General features: G+C 43.2%; 1 protein-coding gene and 1 long non-coding RNA gene across 4 annotated transcripts in view; one reads left to right on the top strand and one right to left on the bottom strand.

Moving 5' to 3' along the window:
• The window catches only part of LOC134337272 (uncharacterized), a 43,553-nt gene that overhangs the window by 6,602 nt on the left and 24,916 nt on the right, over nucleotides 1–12,035 (bottom strand). For all 3 annotated transcript variants that reach the window (XR_010015956.1, XR_010015957.1, XR_010015955.1), the window contains 2 exons: nucleotides 11,578–11,724; nucleotides 9,431–9,742 (listed from right to left, as the gene is read on the bottom strand). This is a non-coding gene — a long non-coding RNA (uncharacterized LOC134337272). The remainder of the gene's footprint in view (nucleotides 1–9,430; nucleotides 9,743–11,577; nucleotides 11,725–12,035) is intronic.
• The window catches only part of peak3 (PEAK family member 3), a 96,375-nt gene that overhangs the window by 60,387 nt on the left and 23,953 nt on the right, over nucleotides 1–12,035 (top strand). The gene's annotated exons all lie outside the window — the stretch shown is intronic.

Genomic DNA, 12,035 nt, shown 5'->3' with positions numbered 1-12,035 from the left:
GGGTCCCAGAACAGATCCCTGAGGCACACCACTGGTGACCGACCTCCATGCAGAATATGACCCACCTTCAACCACTCTTTGCCTTCTGTGGGCAAGGCAGTTCTGGATCCACAAAGCAATGTTCCCTTAGATCCCATGCCTCCTTACTTTCTCAATAAGCCTTGCATGGGGTACCTTATCAAATGCCTTGCTGAAATCCATATACACTACATCTACTGCTCTTCCTTCATCAATATGTTTACTCACATCCTCAAAAAATTCAATCAGACTCGCAAGGCACGACCTGCCCTTTACAAAGCCATGCTGACTATTCCTAATCATATTATACCTCTCCAAATGTTCATAAATCCTGCCTTTCAGGATCTTCTCCATCAATTTACCAACCACTGAGGTAAGACTCACTGGTCTATAATTTCCTGGGCTATCCCTACTCCCTTTCTTGAATAAGGGAACAACATCCACAACCCTCCAATCCTCCAGTACCTCTCCCGTCCCCATTGATGATGCAAAGATCATTGCCAGAGGCTCAGCAATCTCCTCCCTCGCCTCCCACAGTAGCCTGGGGTACATCTCATCCGGTCCCGGCGACTTATCCAACTTGATGCTTTCCAAAAGCTCTAGCACATCCTCTTTCTTAATATCGACATGCTCAAGCTTTTCAGTCCACTGTAAGTCATCACTACAATCACCAAGATCCTTTTCCATAGTGAATACTGAAGTAGTCATTAAGTACCTCTGCTATTTCCTTCAGTTCCATACATTCTTTCCCACTGTCACACTTGATAGATTTTATTCTTTCATGTCTTATCCTTTTGCTCTTCACATACTTGTAGAATGCCTTGGAGGTTTCCTTCATCCTGCCCGCCAAGACCTTCTCATGGCCCCTTCTGGCTCTCCTAATTTCCTTCTTAAGCTCCTTCCTATTAGCCTTATAATCTTCTCAATCTCTAACATTACCTAGCTCTCTGAACCTTTTGTAAGCTTTTCTTTTCTTCTTGACTAGATTTATTACAGCCTTTGTACACCACGGTTCCTGTACCCTACCATAACTTCCCTGTCTCATTGGAACGTACCTATGCAGAACTCCACACAAACATCCCCTGAACATTTGCCACATTTCTTCCGTACTTTTCCCTGAAAACATCTGTTTCCAATTTAAGCTTCCAACTTCCTGCCTGATAGCCTCATAATTTCCCTTACTTCAATTAAATGCTTTTCTAACTTGTCTGTTCCTATCTCTCTCCAATGCTATTGTAAAGGAGATAGAATTATGATCACTGTCTCCAAAATGCTCTCCCACTGAGAGACCTGACACCTGACCAGGTTCATTTCCCAATACCAAATCAAGTACAGCCTCTCCTCTTGTAGGCTTATCTACATATTGTGTCAAGAAACCTTCCTGAACACACCTAACAAACTCCACCCCATCTAAACCCCTTGCTCTAGGGAGATGCCAATCGATATTTAGGAAATTAAAATCTCCCATCACAGCAACTCTGTTATTATTACACCTTTCCAGGATCTGTTTCCCTATCTGCTCCTCGATATCCCTGTTACTATTGGGCAGCCTATAAAAAACACCCAGTAAAGTTATTGACCCCTTCCTGTTCCTAACCTCCACCCACAGAGACTCCCTAGACTATCCCTCCTTGGCGTCCACCTTTTCTGCAGCTGTGACACTATCTCTGATCAACAGTCCCACGCCCCCACCTCTTTTGCCTCCCTCCCTGTTCTTTCTGAAACATCTAAAACCCAGCATTTGAGGTAACCATTCCTGTCCCTGAGCCATCCAAGTCTCTGTAATAGCCACCACATCATAGCTCCAAGTACTGATCCATGCTCTAAGCTCATCCGCTTTGTTCACAATACTCCTTACATTAAAATAGACGCATCTCAAACCTTCGGTCTGAGCGCGTCCCTTCTCTATCACCTGCCTATCCTCCCTCTCAAGATGTCTACAAGCTTTCTCTATTTGTGAACCAACCTCCTCTTCCCCAGTCTCTTCAGTTCGGTTCCCACCACCCCCCCCCCCAACAATTCTAGTTTAAACTCTCCCCGGTAACCTTAGCAAACCTCCCTGCTAGGATATTGGTCCCCCTGGGATTCAAGTACAACCTGTCTTTTTTGTACAGGTCACACCTGCCCCAAAAGAGGTCCCAATGATCCAGAAATCTGGATCCCTGCTCCCTGCTCCCTGCTGGAAACCCTCATCCACGCATTTATCCTCCACCTCATTCTATTCCTATACTCCCTTTGCGGTCCTGCTTCTCAACTTCCTTCCTAACTCCCTGTAGTTTTTTTTCAGGACCTTTTCCCTTTTCCTACGTATATCATCTTCTCATTAATACAAGTATCTAATCAGCCAATCATGTGCAGTAACTCAATGCATGGAGATGTCAGGGGTAAGTTTTTTTACGCAGAGAGTACTGAGTGTGTGGAATGGGCTGCCGGCAACGGTGGTGGAGGCGGATACGATATGGTCTTTAAGAGACTCCTGGACAGGTATATGGAGCTTAGAAAAATAGAGGGCTATGGGTAACCCTAGGTAATTTCTAAGGTAAGAACATGTTCGGCACAGCTTTGTGGGCCGAAGAGCCTGTATTGTGCTGTAGGTTTTCTATGTTTCTATGGTCAAGAGATTCAGTTGTTGTTCAGACCAAACATCAGAATGAGGAAGAAATTTGATTAAGTGACTTTAACCGTGGGATAATTGTTGGTGCCAGACGGTGTGGTTTGAGTGTCTCAGAAACTGCTGATCTCCTGGGATTTTCACAAACAACTGTCTCTAGTGTTTACAGAGAACGGTCTGAAAAACAGGAAAAAACACCTAGTGAGGGGGAGTTCTGGGGGTGAAAATGCCCTGTTAATGAGAGAGGTCGGAGGAGAATGGCCAGACTGGTTCAAGCAAACAGGAAGGTGACAGTAACTCAGATAACCACACGTTACAACAGTGGTATGCAGAAGAGTATCTCTGAGCGCACAACACGTCAAACCTTGCAATAGTTGGGCTACAGCAGCAGGAGATCCTGAACATACACTCAGTGGTCACTTGATCAGGTACAGGAGGTCCTAATAAAGTGCATAGCGTTGCAGTCACAGATGAAGCGCAGGCAGACAAATAAATCACAAAATGTCATGACAAGAAGCCCATTCAAGAGTCTGATTAAAGTATGTCCTTGAGCTAAATCCAGATCAGAATCAGAATCAGGCTTAATATCATTGGCCTAAAATCTGTTGTTTTGCAGCAGCAGTTCAGTGCAATAAATAACAATAAGATCTATAAATTACAATAGGAAATAAGTATTTTAAAAAACTAAATAAGTAGTTCAAAAAGTGAGCAAAACAAATAGGGAGGTGGTGTATAAAGGGTTCAATGTTCATTCAGATGTCTGATGGCAGAAGGGAAGAAGCTGTCCTGAATTGTTCAGTGTGTGCCTTCACCCTATAGCTTTAGAAATTTGCAAGAAGCTTTGATGACATATTGAATCTCCTCAAACTCCTAATGAAGTAGAGCCATCTTCATGATTGCATCAGTGTGTTGGGCTCAGGACTGTTGACACCCAGGAAGTTGAGGCCTCTCATCGTTAATTCTGATTTGCCTTTTGTTGGGATGATACCGCGGTCCAATATTCCCACCGGCTGGAATCTTCACCCGGTCGTCCACACCACGGAGACAAAAGTAGGCTAATTGACTTGAGGAAAGAGGGTGAAGATTAACTCTCCTCTTCCTATCCTCCCAGTGCAATCCATGGGCTGTCTCCGGATGCTCCGACTTCCTCTCACAGTCCAAAGATGTACTAGGTAGGTTAATTGATCATCGTAAATTTTCCGTGACTAGGTTAGGGTTAATCGGGGTTATGGGGCAGCACAGCTCAAAGGGCCAGAAGGGCCACTCCACTAAATAAATAAATAAATAATTTGGAACTGCCAGTCATCAACACAGTGGAATTTCATTCCATAAACTTCTACAGGGCAAAAATAAACAACATCTACAGACTTCTGCCAGACTGCAGCTTGACATTTATGGTTAACGATACATGCATATTTTACATAAAAACAGAACACTTTTTAAGGAAGAGAAATAGGCCAAAAACCTACTGCATTTAATCAATCTTAACCCCAACTTCCTGTCTTCTCATCATATTGGTCTGCGACTTGCTCACCAGAAACATGACCAACGTCGCACATACAGCTGCAATGACTGTGAAAAATTCTTGACCAGACATACACTCAATGGCCACTTTATTAGGTACACTTGTACATCTGCTCATTAAGACCGGAGACCATAAGACTATAAGACATAGCAGCAGAATTTGGCCATTTTGCCCATCGAGTCTGCTCTGCCATTCAATCATGGCTTATCCTTTCATCCTCCTCCTCAGCCCCGCTCCCCAGCTTTCTCCCTGTAACCTTTGATGCCATGTCCAGTCAAGAACCTATCAATCTCTACCCTAAATACACCCAACTACCTGACCTCCACAGCTGCCTGTGGTAACAAATTCCACAAATTCACCACCCTCTAGCTAAAGAAATTTCCCCCCATCCCTGTGTTAAATGGACGCCCCTCTGTCCTGAGGTTGTGCCCTCTTGTCCTAGACTCCCCCACCATGGGAAACATTCTTTCACATCTACTCTGTCTAGGCCTCTCAACATTTGAAAGGTTTCAATGAGATCTCCCCTCATCCTTCTAAATTGTTGCGGGTATAGATCCAGAGCTATCAAACGTTCCTTGTATGATAACCCTTTCATTCCTGGAATCATCCTTGTGAACCTCCAGTGGACCCTCTCCAATGCCAGCACATCTTTTCTAAGACAAGGAGCCCAAAAATGTTCACAATACTCAAAGTGAGGCCTCACCATCACATATCTGCTCTTGTATTCTAGACCTCTTGAAATGAATGCTCACATTGCATTTGCCTTCCTCACCACCAACTCTACCTGCAAATTAAACTTTAGGGTGTTCTGCATAAGGGCTTTTGGATTTTCTCTCCATTTAGAAAATAGTCCGCACCTTTATTTCTGCTACAAAGTGCATGACCAATGCATTTTCCAATATTGTGTTTCATTTGCCACTTTCTTGCCCATTCTCCTAATCTGTCTAAGTCCTTCTGCATCCTACCCGTTTCCTCAACACTACCTGCTCCTCTACCAATCTTTGTATCAACTGCAAACTTGGCAACAAAGTCATCTATTCCATCATCTAAATTATTGATATACAGCATACCAACCCCTGTGGAACAACACTAGCAGCCAACCAGAACAGGATCCTTTTATTCCCACTTGCTGCATCCTACCAATCAGCCAATGCTCTAACCATGCCAGTAAATTTTCTGTATTACCATGGGCTCTTAACTTGATAAGCAACCTCATGTGTGTCACTTTGTCAAAGGCATATGAAAGTCCAAATAAACAACATCCACTGCATCCCCTTTATCTATCCTACTCCCTTACTCACTCTTCCTTCAGTTAGTCCTGACGAAGGGTCTCGGCCTGAAACATCGACTGCACCTCTTCCTACAGATGCTGCTTGGCCTGCTGCGTTCACCAGCAACTTTGATGTATGTTGCTTGAATTTCCAGCATCTGCAGAATTTCTGTTGTTTCCTTTTACCCTTGCAGTTTCTTAACTCAAACCACGAGCATTCAAAACCTTCCGATCCTATGTCACATCTTTCTACTGATTTGATGGTATTCTTTACCAGTAGAGCCACGCCACCCCCTCTGCCTACCTGCCTTTCCCTCCGATAGAACGTGTAACCTTGGACATTCAGCTCCCAACTACAACCATTCGTAAGGCCAGTGATGTTGTAGGGATGGAACTGGACTCTCTGACAGTGGTGTCTGAAAAGAGGATGCTGTCCAAGTTGCATGCCATCTTGGACAATGTCTCCCATCCACTACATAATGTACTGGTTGGGCACAGGAGTACATTCAGCCAGAGACTCATTCCACCGAGATGCAACACAGAGCGTCATAGGGAGTCATTCCTGCCTGCGGCCAACAAACTTTATAACTCCTCCCTTGGAGGGTGAGACACCCTGAGCCAATAGTCCTGGACTTATTTCCTGGCATAATTTACATATTACTATTTAACTATTTATGGTTTTATTACTATTTAATTATTTATGGTGCAACTGTAACGAAAACCAATTTCCCCCGGGATCAATAAAGTATGACTATGACTATGACTATGACTTCAGTTGCGATTCAGTGATGGCCACGACATCATACCCAACAATTTGTAAAAGTGAAACAAGATCATCCACCTTGTTTCTTATACTCTGTGAATTGAGATATAACATTTACAGTACTGTATTTGCTACCTTTTTTGATTCTGCATCCTTAATACACTGATACTCACCCTGCTGGCTGCAATTATGTCCTATCATCTGCTTGCCCTTCCTGACAGTGTGACTGCACGCTACCTTAGCCGGCACTAAGAACTTATAGTACTGCATGTCTACCCCATCAGTGAGTTGCTCCTTGGCGGAGAAACTGAAGGAGCTGGAGTTGTCCTAGTTTGTCTTTATGGATTCACTTGGTCATATGAATTATTACTGTACTTTGAAAATTAATCTCACAATAGTATATGGTAACATATCCACTCAGTGGCCACTTTGTTAGGTACACCAGTGCTCCTGCTCCTGATTGCAAATATCTAATCAGCCAATCATGTGGCAGCAACTCAATCCATAAAAGCATGCAGACATGGTCAAGAGGTTCAGTTGTTCAGACCAAACATCAGAATGGGGAAGAACTGTGATCTAAGTGACTTTGACCACAGGATTGTTAGTGCCAGACAATCTCAGAAACTGATATCTGAGTATCTCAGAAACTGCTGATCTCCTGGGATTGTCATGCACAACAGTCTCCAGAGTTTACAGAGAATAATGTGAAAAGCAAAAACCACCAGCAAGTGGCAGTTCTGAGGGTAAAAATGCCTTGTTAATGAGAGAGGTCAGAGGTGAATGGCCAGACTGGTTCAAGCTGACAGGAAATAACCATGTGTTACAATAGACGTGTGCAGAAGAGCGTCTCTGAATTCACAACACATTGAACCTTGAAGTGGATGGGCTACAGCAGCAGAAGATCACGAACATACACTCAGTGGCCAATTTATTAGGTACAAGAGCTTTGTAAAAAAAGTGGCCAATGAGTGTACTCATGGTGTGTCCCTCCCATCAGCCTGAACATTTGCCCATGCAAATTACCATCACCCATATTGAATTACTCTTGCTACCCATGTTACTTAAATAAGCAAACTCGCTTAGACTGCAGCTTTACTGCTCCATGTAATCCCTTCCTATTTTCGTATTTTCTGTAAATTTAGAAATGTTGTCTTTGATTTTATTTAATTTTGTTTAACTTGTTGGGGATACAGCACGGTAACAGGGCCTTCTGGCGCAATGAGCCCACGACACACGATTATACCCATCTGACCAATTAACTTATACGTGAAAAAGGATCTACTGCTTTCCCAGCATATACGATGAATAAACTCTTCTTGGACTTCCAGTCAGATATACGTATCGATTTTAACCAACATTTCGATGACAAACTCTGCCATCTTCATCAGGGAAGATGCCTGAGCAAGTCTAGATCGGTGGTATTTATACCCCATCATCCATTCCTCCTGATTGATTAGTCCGTATCCTTTCCGCTGTCCCACCTTGCTTACAATGAAATTCTGGTTCTTACTTGGAGCGAGACCTTCATCTTTGTTAAAATTCTTTTCCTCTAGTTTTACTTCAATGGCTTCCAATTGACTAACCAATCAGGAGGGACAGACTATGGGCGTATAAATACCACCAGACTAGACATGCCCGGGCATCATCCCTGATGAAGATGGCAGAGTTTGCCATCGAAACATCAATTAAAATTGATACTTGTACCTGGCTGGAAGCCTGAGAAGAGTTTATTCATAACTTATACGTCTTTAGAATGTGGGAGGAAACCAGAGCACCCAGAGGAAACCGACGTGGTTGCAGGGAAAATGTACAAACTCCTTACAGGCAGTAACGGGAATTGAACCTGGGTCACTGGTGCCGAAATAGCACAATGATGGAACTCCAAGAACAATCCAATAGATTCAGAAACACAAGAGATTCTGCAGATGCTGGAAATCCAGAGCAACACATTCAAAATCCTGGAGGAATGCAACAGATCAGGCAGCAGCTATAGGGGGAAATGAAGAGTCGACATTTCAGGCTGAGACCCTGCATCAGGACTGAAAAGGAAGGGGACAGCCAGAATAAGAAGGTTCAAAGCTCAAAGTAAATTTATTAACAAAGTATGGTAGATATATATCAGTATATACAATTCTGAAATTCATTTTATTTCAGACGTACATGGTAAATCCAAGAAACACAATAGGATCAATGAAAGACCAGACCCAACAAAATGGACAAAAAATGAATGTGCAAAGGACAACTAATTATGAAAATACAGAAGAAAATAATAATAATAAAGAAATAAGCAATAAATTTACGGCAGCTAATTAATGTATCAGTAGAACATGAGATGAAGAGTCCTTGAAAGTGAATCGATGGGTTGGGGAAACCCTTCAGCAATAGGGCGAGTGAAGTTGAATGAAGTTATCCTCCGTGGTTCAAGAGCCTGATGAATGAGGGGTAATAGCTGTACCAGAACCTGAGTGGAGGGGGAGAAAAACAAGCTGGCAGGTGATTTTTTGAAATTGTCTCCAACAGCTTCGTAGTTGTAGCTTCTGCTTTCAGTATTGGCCACTGTGGACCATAGCTCCCTGTGTCACTTCCTTACCCCGAGTTCCACATTGTTGAATTGTTAAAAAATATAAGTTGTTCTTCCTCTCAGCTTCTGAGTAAGCAGACATTGTAGATCCATGGCGCATTGAGATGTTTAAGCCACAGGTGCCCCCCATCGCATATTTGTCTGCATTCACGGTGGCATTTCCTTATTGCCAATGTTATAGTTACAAGGCTAAATCTAATCTAGCCAGCAGTTCAATTCAGAAGTGGAAATAAAGCAAGAGGTAATGGATACTGAATGAAAGACTCAATAGGTAGTTACAATTTAATGTCAGAGAAATACATACAATATACATCCTGAAATTCTTCTTCTTCGCAAACATCCACGAAAACAGAGGAGTATCCCAAAGAATAAATGACAGTTAAATGTTAGAACCCCAAAGCCCCCTCAGCACCCCCTTCCTACGCATAAGCAGCAGCAAAGTGACAACCCCCTCCCCCACTAGCAAAAAAGCAACGGCACCCCCCTCCGAGCACTCAAGCGTGCAGCAAAGCATCAATAAAGACACAGATTTGCAGTAGCCCAAAGACTACTCATTCGCCCAGTATTCAACATACCACAGGCTTTTTCTCTCTCTCTTTAATAAGGGAGAAGGAGATGTCCCCATTTCACAGCAAGAGGGGAGGCATAACAAAGCAACTCACTGATTTATGGTGTTAAGAGTCTGTTGCGTCACTTCTTCCATGGTCTGTGCCCAAAGAACTTGGGTCACTGGGCACACAGCCAGCAGCCAGCTTGCTGCTTACGATCTTCCATCTCCCACGACGCATCGGGCGACGGTGGTACTGGCCTTGAATCCACCCGCCTCCAGAGCCATGAAAATCCGGCACCCTGTCTTCCAGGCCGCGTCCTTGGCATATCGAAAAGTGGCCAGTCATGAGGCCCCGAGAGTGATTCCCATTTCCACAAAGAACCAAAGTCAGCATGTAACTCTAGGCCAGGGTCTTCAAAAGAACCTTGAAAAGGAAAAAAAGAGATATCAGTGACAGAAATAGAGCCATTTTCAAAGATACAGGCAAAGGAGTGGCCATCATTCTCCTAAGCTCTGCCCATCCAAGAAGATTGAAAAACATAAGGCTTGAAAATTTAAACTATGCTACCAAGAGAATCCAGTTAATAATGTGGAAATTCAATGTAGAAAACTCCCAGAAAGAAAATAAATAATTTTGAATATAGGGCCTAAAACAGTACAGGCCTTTTGGCCCACAAAGTTGTGCTGGCCCTTTATCCTACTCTATGCCTTTATAAAAGTGTTCGAGTTTAATAGTCATTCAACCATACATATAAATACAGCCAAACAAAACAGAGTTCCTCCAGGCCAAGGTGCAAAACACAATACCAATAGTCAGATAGCACACAGCACAAATAGCTCATATAATTATGGTAACTGAAAAAAATACACTCACAAAAATAATAATATAGCCAAAGTCGTCGAGTGACATGGCCTGTAGATTGCTGATGTAATGATGGTATCCTAGAGCCATGTTTCTGCAAGAAGAAGCCCGCAGCAGTTCCTCATATCACACAAGTGCAGCCACAGATGAATGCAATCCAACTTCTCTCCCTCTGAGCGAACACTGTAGGGCAGACCCCAACCCAGCACAGAATCCAGTGGCACACAGACCGTTCTAGCATCTCATTCCTAGGTGGCCACAACAGGCAACGCCGGGGCATGAATGGGAGACTGGTCTATGCCTCAGCTCTCATACTGTCAGTTTCTAGCCAACGAACTGGTGAATCAACTCGTTGTATCTGCATTACCAATGACCAGCAGGGTCTTGTGGTCATAACAAAAACGCCCAGTGAATCATGCTCCACACAGCACCTTTGACTCCTTCTTCACGGGGTGGCTGAAACACACTACAGGACAATGCTCCACCGCTATCCAGCAACTCGCTACTGGGGTAAACCTGCAGTACTCGATGTTGTTGATAACCAGCAGTGTCTTGTGATCATGAAAAAGACGTAATGGATGACAATCACACCTCTGATTGGACCCAGAGAGGCCGCCTCGTCTGAGTGTGCCATCTTACTAGAAGGAAAAGCTCTGTACCGGATTTGATTGATGGGTTGTTTTACAAATGATTTCCTAATGACAGAGCTCCATACAGCTCATCTGTTGTAGCTCTTGTCGTGTTGTGTACACTTCAATGCTCCACCTAAATTTTTTACAGACGCGCGGACTAACCGTTGTTCTGAGCGGGAAATACTTACATGGTCTGAAAGCAGCTTTACATTTTCAATGTTCTTTTTGTAATATGCTCATCAAACAAACACAAACCTCAACTCACAACACAAGTAAATGATGTCCAGCAGTCAAAACAACTGACAGGCACAATGGCAGAAGTAAAATGTTTTGACTAGGTGGCGTTGGCATTCAGCAGGCTGGTGGTTTATTTACAGAGAACTACCAACTTCCATTCTGCATTTATTATTACAATTTGCAACAGTGTTGTAACTTGATACACTGACAATGTAAATATATTGAACCTCCAAAATGTTTCAAATAAAGTTTGTGGTACATTTATTATTTAGAAACTTTATGTAATTCATTCATTAATACATAATGAATTGCAGGCTATTTCATAACTATATCAACATAGATTTGAAAATTATATGAGCTGTGCCAAGGGACTTGGGAGTGCTTGTGCATGGATCACAAAAGGTTGGTTTGCAGGTGCAACAGGCTATCGAGAAGGCAAATGGAATGTTGGCCTTCATTGCTAGAGGGATTGAATTTAAAAGCAGAGAGGTTATGCTGCAACTGTAAATGGTACTGGTGAGGACATACCTGGAGTACTGCATGCAGTTCTGGTCTCCTTACTTGAAGAAGGATATATTGGCTTTGGAGGTCGTGCAGAGGAGGTTCACCAGGTTGATTCCAGAGATGAAGAGGTTAGACCATGAGGAGAGATTGAGTCACCTGGAACTGTACTTGCTGGAATTCAGAAGAATGAGAGGAGATCTTATAGAAACATATAAAATTATGAAAGGGATAGATAAGACAGAGGTAGGAAAGTTGTTTCCACAGATAGGTGAGACTAGAACTAGGGGACATAGCCTCAAGATTCGGGAGAGTAAATTTAGGATGAAGATGATGTGGGACTGCTTTTCCCAGAGAATGGTGGATCTGTGAAATTCTCTGCCCAGTGAAGCAGTGGACGGGCTACCTCGCTAGATATATTTAAGACAAGGATGGATAGATTTTTGTATCGTAGGGGAATTAAGGGTTATGGGGAAAAGGCAGGG

Source organism: Mobula hypostoma, chromosome 24, assembly GCF_963921235.1.
Source record: "Mobula hypostoma chromosome 24, sMobHyp1.1, whole genome shotgun sequence".
Classification (NCBI taxonomy): domain Eukaryota; kingdom Metazoa; phylum Chordata; class Chondrichthyes; order Myliobatiformes; family Myliobatidae; genus Mobula; species Mobula hypostoma.
The sequence above is the reverse complement of the archived record's forward strand: the minus strand, read 5'-3'. Positions and strand labels throughout refer to the sequence as shown.